The sequence below is a fragment of the Lathyrus oleraceus genome, chromosome 5 (assembly GCF_024323335.1).
Source record: "Lathyrus oleraceus cultivar Zhongwan6 chromosome 5, CAAS_Psat_ZW6_1.0, whole genome shotgun sequence".
Taxonomy (NCBI): domain Eukaryota; kingdom Viridiplantae; phylum Streptophyta; class Magnoliopsida; order Fabales; family Fabaceae; genus Lathyrus; species Lathyrus oleraceus.
Window position 1 is genome coordinate 194,839,121 of NC_066583.1, and position 13,588 is coordinate 194,852,708.

Genomic DNA, 13,588 nt, shown 5'->3' on the forward strand with positions numbered 1-13,588 from the left:
GAAGGGTTTTTAAACACAATGAACATTACTTTGACTTATGGATAACTGTTGGAATATCCACAACGACCAAATTATTGTAGATCCCTCCAGGGATGATGAAGTTTCCAGAATCCTCTTCATCTTCTTCCAGAATGGCAGCAGCCTCTTCATCTTGACTGGTGTGGATAAATCCACCACTCCTGAACAACCCTTGCTTGTTGAAGACACCAGAAGAATAGCCTATGCCAGCCCGGGATTTATTGTCTTCCAGCTCAATCATTTTTCCCAAACCAGCAGTTGCACCATGCTCAATGGCTAACTTTGCATCTTTATAGGAAGCAAACGAAGAAGTTCCCTTCTTAATAGGTTCAGCAATAGATAAAGCTTGGAACGGCGTTCCAACTTCATCCTCATCGTCTATATAAGAGAAGGAAGACAAATGGCTAACCAGGAGAGCCTTTTCTCCCCCTACCACCACCAGCTTCTTATTTTTCACAAACTTCAGTTTCTGGTGTAGGGTGGATGTCACGGCGCCTGCCTCGTGAATCCATGGTCTGCCTAAGAGACAACTATACGATGTGTGAATGTCCATAACCTGGAAGGTAATCTGGAAATCACTTGGTCCGATTTTGACTGGGAGATCAACCTCTCCAATCACAGTTTTGCGAGACCCATCGAAAGCTTTCACAACTACTCAACTCTGCCTCATAGGAGGCCCCTGATATGATAACTTTGCAAGAGTGGATTTCGGCAACACATTCAATGATGACCTAGTGTCCACCAGCATATTGGACATGGCGCCATCTTTGCAACTCATAGATATGTGTAATTCCAGGTTGTGGTCTCTTCCCTCCTCGGGGAGATCAGCATCACAAAAACTTAAATTGTTACAAGCGGTGATGTTTGCAACAATACTGTCGAATTGTTCAATTGTGATGTCGTGATCCACATACGCCACATCCAACACCTTCTGCAGAGCTTCTCGGTGTGGTTCTGAATTCATCAGCAAGGATAATACAGAGATTTTGGATGGCATTCGTAGAAGTTGATCTACAACGTTGTACTCACTTCTCTTGATGAGCCTTAGCATCTCATCACAGTCTTCTTTCGCATTGCCACTCAGGCCAACAGAGACAGAAGTTTTCAACATAAAGGCAGGTTTAGCAACAAGTGCCGGATTCGGAGCGTTCACAGCATTCCCAACCGGGTATTCAGCATAATCAGTAGTATCATTTCTTCGAACATCAACTTGCGGCTTTGGCGGAGCCGAGAAAATACGACCACTACGGGTCAGGCCACCGACGTCGGTAATATTAACAACAGATGAAGAGGGCAGGGGCACCTCTTTCCCATTCTCCAATGCTACAACATTGTAGCGATAGGGAACCGCCTTCTCGGAAGAATACGGTACAAGGCCGGTTGGCTTAATGGTCAAAGCAGGAGAAACCTTCTGCTTGCTACCATCATACTTGATGATAACAGGCTCAGGGATCCGGAATACTGGAGAAATTACGTTGACTTCATCAGCATCTTCGTCAACATTTCTGTTTTGAAGGATCTCAATGACTCCTTCATCCAGCATTTCTTGAACATCTTTACGCACCTGGCGATAATCTCTTTGATTAACAGAACAGACTCGACATCTATCGTGGTCATGCTCATAATGACTATAATCACACATCAATCAATGCATCTCGACCAGAGATTGTCGAATATGACTGACATATTTGACCTTGTATTTACCAGGGCAACCCTGGACCATGTTGATCGATTTCCCATGCTCGGGCAATGGGTTCTTCTTCACGTTAGGACCTACGTCCTCGAAACACAGAACGCCACATCTCACAAGGTCTTGAACCTTGGTCTTCAAAGGGTAGCAATTTTCCACGTCATGTCCGGGAGCACCGGAATGATAAACACAATGTAATTCGAGCTTATACCACCACTGGGGGTTAGTAGGTATAGCCGGTGGGTCTCGTGGTGTAATCAACGTCCTCCCTATCAAAGAGGGATATAATTCTGCATATGTCATCGGAATAGGATCAAAGGTGACCCTTTTCCTCTCGTAACTTGTGCTGGTTTGATTACTATTTCGAGGCTGGTAGGCCTGCTGTTGAGGACGGTGCTGTTGTTGTTGATATTGCGGATGTGGTTGTTGCTGATTACTATTGTGATGCTGAAACTGTTGGTTATCTCTGAAAACAGGTGCTATATGAGCCACCTGGTGCTGGTTACCGGTCGGGCGCACGGTCTTCCTCCTCACAGAGGGTCTTCTTGGTTTCACATGGGAGGTCACAACATGCGCCTCACCATCTTTCTTCTTCCCAAACGTCCCATACCATTTGGTAGAAGAGCCTTCTTCTCTGGTCAGGCGCCCTTCCCTGACTCCTTCTTCCAGTCGCATCCCCATGTTCACCATCTCGATGAAGTCAGAAGGAGCGTTGGCAATCATCCGCTCATAGTAAAAAGAACTCAAGGTCTTCAAAAAGATCTTGGTCATCTCTTTCTCTTCTAGCGGGGGCACGATCTGTGTTGCTACCTCTCGCCACCTCTGAGCGTATTCTTTGAATGTTTCTTTGTCCTTCTGAGACATGGCCCTCAATTGATCCCTATCGGGAGCCATATCCACGTTGTACTTGTATTTCTTGACGAATGCCTCGCCAAGGTCGTTAAAGGATCGGATGTTCGCACTGTCTAAGCCCATGTACCAACGCAGGGCAGCACCAGACAAACTGTCCTGAAAGTAGTGGATGAGCAGTTGGTCGTTGTCGGTCTGAGTCGACATTTTCCTGGCATACATGACCAGGTGGCTGAGAGGGCAAGTATTTCCCTTGTACTTTTCAAAGTCAGGGACCTTGAATTTCACGGGAATCTTCACATTAGGAACCAAGCAGAGTTTGACAGCAGACTTGCCGAAAAGATCATTTCCTCTGAGAGTTTTCAATTCCTTGCGGAGTTCAAGAAATTGGTCGTTCATAGTGTCCCTCTTTTCATAGACATTTGGGCCCTCAGATGGCTCAGAATGATAGATGGTGTCGTCTACTCTGGGCATAGTATGCACGACAGGAGGAGGAACAGCAAAGACCGGGCTAGATGCCGGCAGAGAAGCAAAAGTGGGTGCAGGACCCTCAGGCATGAGATTGGGAGGCATCCCCCACAGAAATTCGGCTGGCATGGCCGTTGGAGCAAAGTGTGCGCTGGCTGCAGGTACAGTTGAAGAGACAATCTCAGAGATGATTGTCCTCTAAGGAGGAGTTGGAGGTGTCAGAGAAGACTGGCTATGGGCAGCCATGAATGACTCCATCAGGGCAGTCAATCTGGCTACTTCTTCCTTCAGCTCGCAGTTCTCTTGTTCCAAATGATCCATCAGTCTTGAAATGTTGGCTCTGGTGTAGTACCGGGGAGTCAGCTTGTCTTCAAAATAAATGAAGAACACAGAGTTAGACCATAGAACAAGAAGCCTAGAGCAAAACCTGCTGATGCACATGATGCATGCAATGCATATGATTTATTTTTATTTATCAGAGGAACTTTTAGAGTTCTATTTGCAAATATTGGAAATATTAAACATTTATCACATATGGAAATATCTCATCAATAATATCTGGAAATATTTCTACACCAAAGAAGTACAGTTTTGGTAACCAAATACAATACAAGAGAGAAGGAAAATGAATATCCTATGGATCCCTAGAAGCACTCATCTAAAGCTCTAGACACAGGAAGATAAGATGTACGAAGCCTATTCACCTCCCTCTCGTATATCTGCCTTCTCCTTGGCTAGTCGATCGTACTTCCTTTTCCAAAACTTGGAATACTGAGGAAGTAGAGAAGTCCATGCATCATCAGGATCATCTATAACCTGATGCTCGAGGAACTCTATCAAAGCATCCTTCTCCTTGATCTGCTGAAGCAACTCCTTTTGTTCACGGATCCAAGCACGTGAACGGTCTTCGTCTCTCAACTCCTCTACTCCTTGGTCAGGGAGGGTTGAAGGCCCAGCCACAACCAAAGGTGTAGGTCTCGAATACTCGTAAGGCACGAGGTACTCGGAAGCTCTCCTCCTAACCCAAGAATTATAAGGCTCCAAAGCGATACAGTTCTTCGGACCTAGCTTCTTCCTTCCTTTCCTATGGATCTTGCGCCAAGCGTGGACCATCCTACCCTTCAAGCCTTGGGGATCTTTACCCTCCTGAAAGAACACACCCTCCAACAGAATGTTATTGGGTTTATCCTTTAGGGGGAACCCAAGCTGACGACGTGCCAAAATAGGGTTGTAGTTAATCCCACCACATGTATCAAGAAGAGGCACATTGGAGAATTCACCACAAGAGTCGATAATCTACACACCATCATACACACGGTTGTACCAAGAGATATCATCATTGGTGAGAGACATAAGTCTCGTGGACCACCGTAGACATCTTTTGTTCTCCTTGAAGGCGACCGTCTGCGGCAAGTGAGAAATAAACCACTTGTACAACAGAGGCAAACAACACACAATGGTACCACCACCCTTTGCATTCCTCATATGCAAAGAAAAGTAAGTGTCACCCAACAGAGTCGGAACGGGATTAAGAGTAGAGAAAATCCTAATAACGTTCACATCCACGAACTTGTCAATGTTGGGGAATAACACCAACCCATAGATGAGAAGTACAAATATGGTCTCAAAGGCGTCCTCACTCATGGCCTTCCCATACATAGTAGCTTGAGCAATGAGGAACTCAGAAGGGAGACCTTGAATTCCACCCTTGGTAGTCATATGAGCACCAACCAGAGATTCATCTATATGCAACATACCAAGTATCTCTTGAGAAGTAGGAATACTTTCTAAGCCACTGAACGGAAAATGGTCTAGAATAGGTATACCCACAAGGTAGGCATACTCCTCAAGCGTGGGCAAAAGCTGAAAATCCGGAAATGTGAAGCAACGGTACAAGGGATCATAAAACTGCACCAATACACTCATCAATCCTTCGTCCACTTGAGTAGTCAGAATAGATAGAAGCTTCCCAAAACGAGCCGTGAAACCCAAGGGATCTACTACATAGGATGTCAAATTCCTTAGCTCTTTCAAGTCGGGTTGTCTGAAACTGTACTTCTTTGTATTCCTTCTTTGTCTTTCCATGTTTGAAAATTTGCAAATATCTCTTAAGTTCCTTGAAAATTTTCTTATTATTGATGATATGGATGCAAATGGGTGCATGAATGTATGAATGCAACAATCACACTCAAGGATCAAGCAAAGCACACCAAACAAAGGTCATGGGATGGATCATGTCATCCTTAATATCAATCATCCATTTTGGTGGATTATGGTTTACACCTTATCAACACCCAAGTTCCATTGATATTAAGGATACAAGAACAGATCAACCATGAATCAAGGGTTTGTTGCAAGTCACGAGCGTGAAGTCTCGGTTAAGAACCACCCAAAGGGAGTGTACTAGGGTTTAAACCTGCCAAACATGTTCTACAAGAGGTTCCCATAGTCGTCATCCCATCTTTCGGATATTATCGGATAAACGACTACTCGTATTCTAAAAATATTCTCAAGAGAGACTCTTATGAGTGTAGTATCGCGTAACAATCGTATCAAATCTTACACTTGAACGACTTTCGCACTACATCCTAAGAATAGGCCAAGATGGGCTTGGTAAACTAAGGTCCTTAGCTTCTAAGGTCTATATTGGAAAGAATAATGTCTAACCACAACTACTTGTGTGACATTATTGATCCCAACATGACCTCCACCAAGTGAATGGGATTGCAAGTCAACTTGCTAAGGAATAACTCCACACAAGTCAACAAGACTATGCCATTCTCCTATCCTAAGTGCACTCGAGTTCGGGTATAGAACTCATCTCACAAAGATCACCAAGCATACAAAGAATTAATATTCAAGCAATTCAATCATTACATACAATACAGTAATCCCAAATTGCACAAAAATATGTCACAAGATAATATACACAACAATAAAACAAATATGAAAAGTAGGCAAAACCCACTAGGCAAATGTCCCTAGCAGAGTCGCCACTTTTCTGTAGCGGGGTATTCGTCCATTAGAGATATTGACTAAATCTAAGGTAAACCATACAAGTCGAGTCGCCACCGCACTTCTATTTATCCAAAGGAATGGTTAGAAAGCGAACAAAAACCTAAAAGTTTTATCGAATCAAAAACTAGTAAAATGTCAGAGATCGGGGTAAGGGGGTTGGTTATGCAATGGGAAGGTTTTAAGCACCCAAAACATCCTAGGTACTCCTAGGGAGCCCTTTTCACATTTGTTGTAAGGTTGGTATTTTGTGAAAATTTGTTTGTGCAAACATGATTGAAGAGATGAGAAGAGAATATACAAGTTTATTTACATTTTGTGTTTGGATGGTGAACCCATTGCCTACGTACCATCTTAAAAAATATTAGGATCAAAGCCTCGTAGTTCGGGGTAAAAATTTCAAAAATGAGTTGGTGAATTGATTGGTCCAAAAGCCTTAAGGTCTTTTGTTATCCAAAGGAGAAAACTCAACCTAAAACCACAAATCCACCATGTGAGGATAACTTCAACATGCTAGTGAGGGGTTAACCCTATAATAAGCATGGAAGGCTCATTGTCCATCACTAAGGATATATGTGAGTATTACATCTACCTCAAGGATAACTCAAACCTAATAGCTAAAGGTTATGAAATTTTTTTGATTAAGAGAGTGGCCATTGAAACCACAAGAAGGTATTTGAATGAGTGGTATTTACCAATGAAAAATATTTACAAAATATGGTCAAAGTTGACTTAGGAGTTCAATTCAAAATAAGTGTTATGAAAAGAAAGTTTGAAAATCAAAAGCGTAAGGCTTAGGTTTCTATTGTTTGAAAATAAGTGTTAAATGTTTGCACAAAAGTTTTGGCTTGGGTTAGAGTGGAGGGAAGAAGAAGAATGGCCAAAGTCCTAATCATACAAGAGATAAGGGATAAGAAACAAGACCACAAATGGAGTTCCTCTCTTGAGATCACATTGATGATCCAAGTAGCTCCCATCCTTTGGAATATGCAAGCATAATAATAGTAAGCTCAAGCAATCAACATAATCAAACAAGCTCTTGGAAAGTTCCTCAATGGCTTTTAGATCTCTTTCTCTTAGAAACTCATGGCAATGGTTCCTCACTTAGGCTCAATGTTGGGCTCCCTGGTACAAGAACACACACATTAAAAAGTTCTATCAAACAAATCAAGAATCAACAAGTAAGAGTTTAGAAAATTGGTCCTTTCAAAGTTCTCTTTAGCATTTATAGCATTCTAAAGGCTCCATGCCTAGTTGCTCTTTTGACTTTATAGCACTCTAAAGGCCCAATTCCTAGTTGCTCTTTGACTCCAAATTTGCATAGGGGAAGTCCTAAAGTCTAAGTCCATTTGTCTAATTCTTTGCATTTGGTCCACAACAATCAAAACAAAACACAAACACAATGATATATACACAATTATGTGCTTAAGTGAGCAAAAGGCAAATTGCATTAACATAAACATGTGCTTAAGTGAGCAAAGGGGGAAAAGCAAATGAATAATATGTACAAGAATAGTAAATTGCATAAATGTAAAAAAGAAAGAATTAAATGTTAATGGTTAATGGTTAGTGTTAGTGGTTAATGTGCCATAAGGCAAATTTAGCGCTATGTTAAGCAATCGTAATTGGACTTATGTAGAAGTCACAACTATCTGAGGCCGGTCAATAATAATGTAGGCAACAACACAAGTTAGAGGTCTTGATTAGTGAATCAAACTCCAACAACTTGCCATGCCAAAAACGAAGATGAGAAATGATCTTGTATTGATTTAGGTCTTTTGCATGATTTAGAAAGCAATCTATCCTTGATGCAAAGCCATTCACTTGATCCATGATCAAGATGAATTAGATTTGAATCAAGGAAGATTAAACCTCCCTAATCAATGCTAACCACCAATTTTAACTCATTGATCAAAAAAAAGAAAAAGAAGAAGGAGAAGAAGAAGAAAGAAATGAAGAAATAAAGTGCATTAAATGAAATGGTATGTATCAATCAACAAGTGTTGACCAAAGATAGAGAAGATCAAGGTCAAACAATAGAAAACAGAAGCAAAATGAATAATAGAAGTCAAGAAATAAACAAAATATTTTTGGCATTTTTTAATATTAAAATAAGACTTGAATTAAAAAAAAAAAAAAAAGGTCAAACTTCAAACTCACTTCAAATCAACTTTGAAAAGTCCAAGTGAATTATCCCAAGTTCAACAAAGTCAAACAAAGTTTGACAAAAAATTTCAGCATTTTTAAAAGTCAGAAATTATTTTTAATCAATTAAAAATGCATAAAAATAACCTAATTGAACTAAAATCTCAAATAAATCTCAAATCAATTAATAAATTAATGAGAATATTTTTCATAGATATATCATCATTCAAAGAGGTTGAGAAAATATTTTTGTATTTTTTGAATATCAAAAACTATTTAAAATGAATTAAAAATTACCAGAAAAGAGAAAATTACTAAAAAATAGCAAATGATAAAATAAAAAATATTAAAAATCATTTTTAGAAACTAGAAATTAAAAGAGAAATAATGCAATTGGTCCCATAATTTTTGGACCAATAATGAAAGAGATATGGATTTTAGAAATAAAATGGAATTTAAAAAATAAAAATGGATAAATTCAGAAATAACAAAACTCCACACGCGTTGGATGGAACCTCATTAAATGACGTGGAGGATCTAATGGCAATGAGCTGCGCGCGTACCATAGTCCAAGGTCAATGAGAAACATAATGAATTAAATAAAGTCATAACGTTGGACAACTGAGATTAGATCTGGAAATGGAAATGGATGGTCCTGATCTGATCTGGAGACCAGACGGTGGCCAGCGCCACCGTCTTCTCCGGCTAGCTCCGATAAAGATCAAAATTTGCAGGGCAAAAAATGTTAACTAAAATACACGATCCATGTACCATTCGAAATGTGGAGTGATGTACATCACTCTTATGCCACTCAATTCCACTCTAGATCCCTATTGAGAGAGAAATCAGAGATGGAACTTTGGTGGTGTTCAACTCAACTTGCTTGATTTCAAAAATTAAGAACACAACAATGATGCCTCTATGCAGAGGACTTCAGATCACATAAAATCAAGGCAAATGGAATCATATATGAGTTGTTTCGAAGCAAAATGCAGTTGAGCAAAACCTTTGAATTGTGAAGAATTGAGTCACTCTCTTTGATTCCTTTTGCAAACAAAAGCTTCTATGGATCAAATGAAAAAGGTCTAGGAACTTTAGATCTGAAATTTCAATCGAGGAAATCAAAATTCATATCTGAAATTTTTAGAGAAAAATGAGATTTGTTCCTTTGGTAGGGGTGTGGATTCAATTCATCAGAGGTTTAGGCGCCATTAGGTTGAAGAATGAGAGCTCACATGCCATGTATTTATAGCCAAAGCCATGCTGAAAGTGTGATTTCAAATTTGCATGAATGGAAAGGGCCTCCATGCATGGGCTTGTACAGGCGCATGGAGGGCCCAATTCCACTTGATTTGGCAAGCTGAGATCATAAATGAATGAAATGGACGTGTAATTTAGATGTAATCAGCTCGTGCATGGCAATTGAATTAAGTTTTCCCAAAATGCACTAAAAGTTCTCCTCTTCGAAAATGATATTTCCAAAATTGAAACATAGGCTTATGGGTAATGGTTGGAAATCTTATTGCATAAGGATTAAATGTCATGTTGATCAAAACTTCATTTGGTCTTTGGAAATTAATGAAATTTGAGCTTGAAGTGTAGGGTGCAAAACATGCATATGTGAAATTTCCAAATTTGGCCAATGTTCAAGCCCCTCTGTCTCAATCATGCAAGCTCCAAATGATAAACTCTTAAACATTAAAGTTGTATATCTTTTCAAGACAATCAATTTGGGCTCAAATTTTGCATCATTTGGATTTTTTATGAAGAAGTTATGGGCACTTGAAGTTTGACTTTTCCACATTTCAATGCATTTGGTCAAAAGTGACCTATAATATTTTGCATTATCACATGTATTTCTTTTGAGATTTTGAAATTTTTCTCAATATAACATTTGAATTAGACACATTAAGCTTTCTAATGCATTTGATCCCACCTCAAGATCATGAAAAATGAATGAGTTATGTTCTTGGGAAGTTGACCCAAAATTAGGGTTTCAGTCAATATGACCTATAATGTCTTGGAATGGATGATGACCTTCCAAGCTTCAAATAAATTTTTGATGAACATGAAAGTTGTTCATAGTGTTCTTAAGAACATGTTTTCTCTTGGGATCATTTACATTTGACGAACACATAAAAAGTTAGGTCTTAGTGTATTTCAAAATAGTCAGATGAATTGACTGATCAACTTCTCAAGTCCAAACCTCATATCTTGATGAATTGATGATTGAGGACACTCAAATAAGTTCAAATATGCATGAAATGATGAATTAAAGAACTTCCCTTGATTGTATTTGACCATGGGCTAAGGTTTCTTCATGAGCAAGGCATAGTTGATGAATAGATGAATTAGGGTTTCCTTGGGAAGCACACCTCAAACCCTTTGATTTGCTTGATCAAAAATGACGAATTGAGATACTTGGGAGGCATATTTGATGGATGGGATCTTTGGGAACCATTGCTATGCATGCTTTTTTTCTTTTCTTGACCATATCATTGCACAAAGGATCTCCTAGAAGCCTTAGACCTTGTGATTGCTCAAGCTTCAAACAAGAAATGTTAGTGACATATTTTTGTGCTTTTGGTTAGTAAATAAAATGAGAAAAACAATGATATAAAATTCAAGCATGCTTGGTGATCTCAAACCACTCACAAGAGGTCCCAACCCAAAGGCAAAGGGAACCAAGATGCTTATGATCCTTGAGGCAATGCAAATGCAATGTAATGATGCCATGAGGGATCTTAGGGTCAAAATTAGGGTCTTACATGTATTAGTAGCAAGCACAATGAAAATTAGAGTTTCATTTGCGTTAGTATTTGTGAATAATACATCTTATATCTAGTTCAATTTTGATGAAGACGACAATTATTAAAGAAGAAAGGTTTCAAAAGTGTCATGCACATAAATGATGAAGTTGATTAAGAGGGTTTAACATATAAATTCAAGTAAAGATTCGAGGCAAGTGAACATAAACAAGGTGTTCATTGCAATTTATACTATACTAATTTAAATTGCTCATTATTTCATTTCTCACTTCATCTAAAAACCTTCTTGCATCATCATACATGATTATCTAAAAACATTCTTAATCTAATTCTTATTACAGGTGCTTATACACAAAGTTGTCTGAGAATATTTTGATATTCATTTGTCTCCATATTGATTATATGATTGATCATTAGCAACAAGATGAAAGGAATTTTAGAAACAAAGAGGTTTTAAACTTCCATATTCAACATGAATGATCTTGGATTAGTTTGCACACTTTTAGGGATTAAAGTAAAGGGAAATAGTGAGTGTTGTGAACTTAGTTAAACACATTATATTGAGAAAGTATTTGACAAGTTCAAACACTTACATTTCAAGAAAGTGAGTACTCTATTTGATACTAGTGTCAAACTTCAAAAGAATGATGGAAGAGTTGTGGCTCAATTGAAATATGCAAGGACATGCAATGTATTAAACCTGACATTGCATTTGCAATTAGTAAAATGAGTAGATTTTACTAGCAATCAAAATGGTGAGCACTGAAAGGTTATCATTAGGATTTTCTGCTATCTTATGAAAACCAAAAATCTTGGTTTCCATTATAATGGACTTCATAACATATTAGAAGGATATACCGATATGAGGCCCTTGCTTCTGCTGGTGAAGAAGCTGAGTGGCTGAGGGACCTTCTGTTGGAAGTTTCATTGGCTAACGATAATGTTTAAAAGGTGTTAATACATTGCAGTAGTCAAACCACTTTACCTAGAGCATACAAAAAGTGTATAACAAAAAGTTTAGGCAAGTATGACTTAAACATTCCTTTGTGAGAAAATTGATTAAATATGGAATTATTTCACTCGCCTATATACAAATGAGCTATAATTTGACTAATCCATTTACTAAGCCACTGATCAGAGACTGAGTAAACACAACCTCGAGAGGCATGAGGTTGAAACTCCTTGAGTAAGAGTTCCAACAACGGTGAAAACCCAATCTTACGTTAACAGAACATTAACCTCAAGATTAAATGGATAACAAAAAGTCATTGATTTGAATGTTTGTCGGATATTTCGTGATAATGATGACCTTTAAAATGAGGGTTGAATTTTTATTTAAACTCTTAATGAAGTTCAATACCGAGGATATGTGTCTCATGGAAAAGGATACAATATGAACTTCACCTATACGAATTTCAAGATGTTGTCGTCTCAAAGTGAAAGTTGAAAATTAATAATCTCAAGTGTGTTCCAAAATGATAAGAAAATATTCAAGTGAAGATTAATTTTGAATTCAAAAATAGGTAACACTTGTGAAGTGTTGCATTGGATTTAAATTCAGAAATATACAATATTTATGACGTGTTGCAGTGAGTTTGAATTCAGAAATAGATAACATTTGTGAAGTGTTGTAGTAGGTTTGAATTTAGAAATAGACAACACTTAGTGAAGTGTTGCTGAATTAAAATATGCAACTCTTGAAGAATGTTGTAGTAGGCTAAACAATGTAACTTTGGTAAAAGTACGTAACTTTTGATAAAATCTTGTAACTCTTGATAAAAAGAAGTTGTTTCACCAAAGGTCGCAATCTTGTGAAACAACACCAATATGACTTATAAATACTTCATTTCGGATTCAAAAAAAATAATAACAAAAACATACATTCTCATCACTAAAATATCAGATACTTTTTTCTATATTCGAGTTTTTTATCGATTTTGTGCAAACTCGAGTATAGACTGAATTATCCGGAGTATTCATGCATTTCAATACTAAAATATTTGAGAGTATTTAAAATACTTATAAGAAAAATGATTTCGTTTACTATTATAGTTTCGGTACATTAAATTAAATTAAATTAAATTAAATTAATTTTCTAACATGTGATTCCAAATGGAAAATGAATGGTGACCGAGCCACACTTTGTTAGACAATTTGGACGTGACAGTGGTTGAGTTGCTGCTTTTGTATTAAAGACAGAAACAACCACCATCAGCAGCAGCTGTTTTGAGTATTCCAAAGCCATGGCTTAACTTGTTATTTTTTCTGGTTCGTATATATATATATATATATATATATATATATATATATATATATATATATAATATATATATATATATATATATATATTATATATATATATATATATATATATATATATATATTTGGATTTTGTTTGATGAGTACTTCTTCTCATTGAACTTAGTGTTATTTAAAAAAAGCAAAGTTAAAATGGCTTTCTTGAACATAATGGAATGATCAAATTAAACATGATTTGTCTAATATTAATCATTAGTTATAATGAAAAATTAATTTGTATATGCAAAGTGGCCCATGCTATTAGAAGTACGATTATTTTTGTGCTTAACTGCATATATGCAAAGTGGTACAGATTTTTCTACAATTGGAAAGTATA

The 13,588-nt window shown here is 37.6% G+C and overlaps 1 pseudogene; it reads right to left on the reverse strand.

Annotated features, from left to right (window-relative positions):
• Positions 1–13,198, reverse strand: part of LOC127079652 (wall-associated receptor kinase 2-like) — a 98,811-nt pseudogene extending 85,613 nt beyond the window's left edge.
• Between the last annotated feature and the right edge of the window lie 390 nt (positions 13,199–13,588).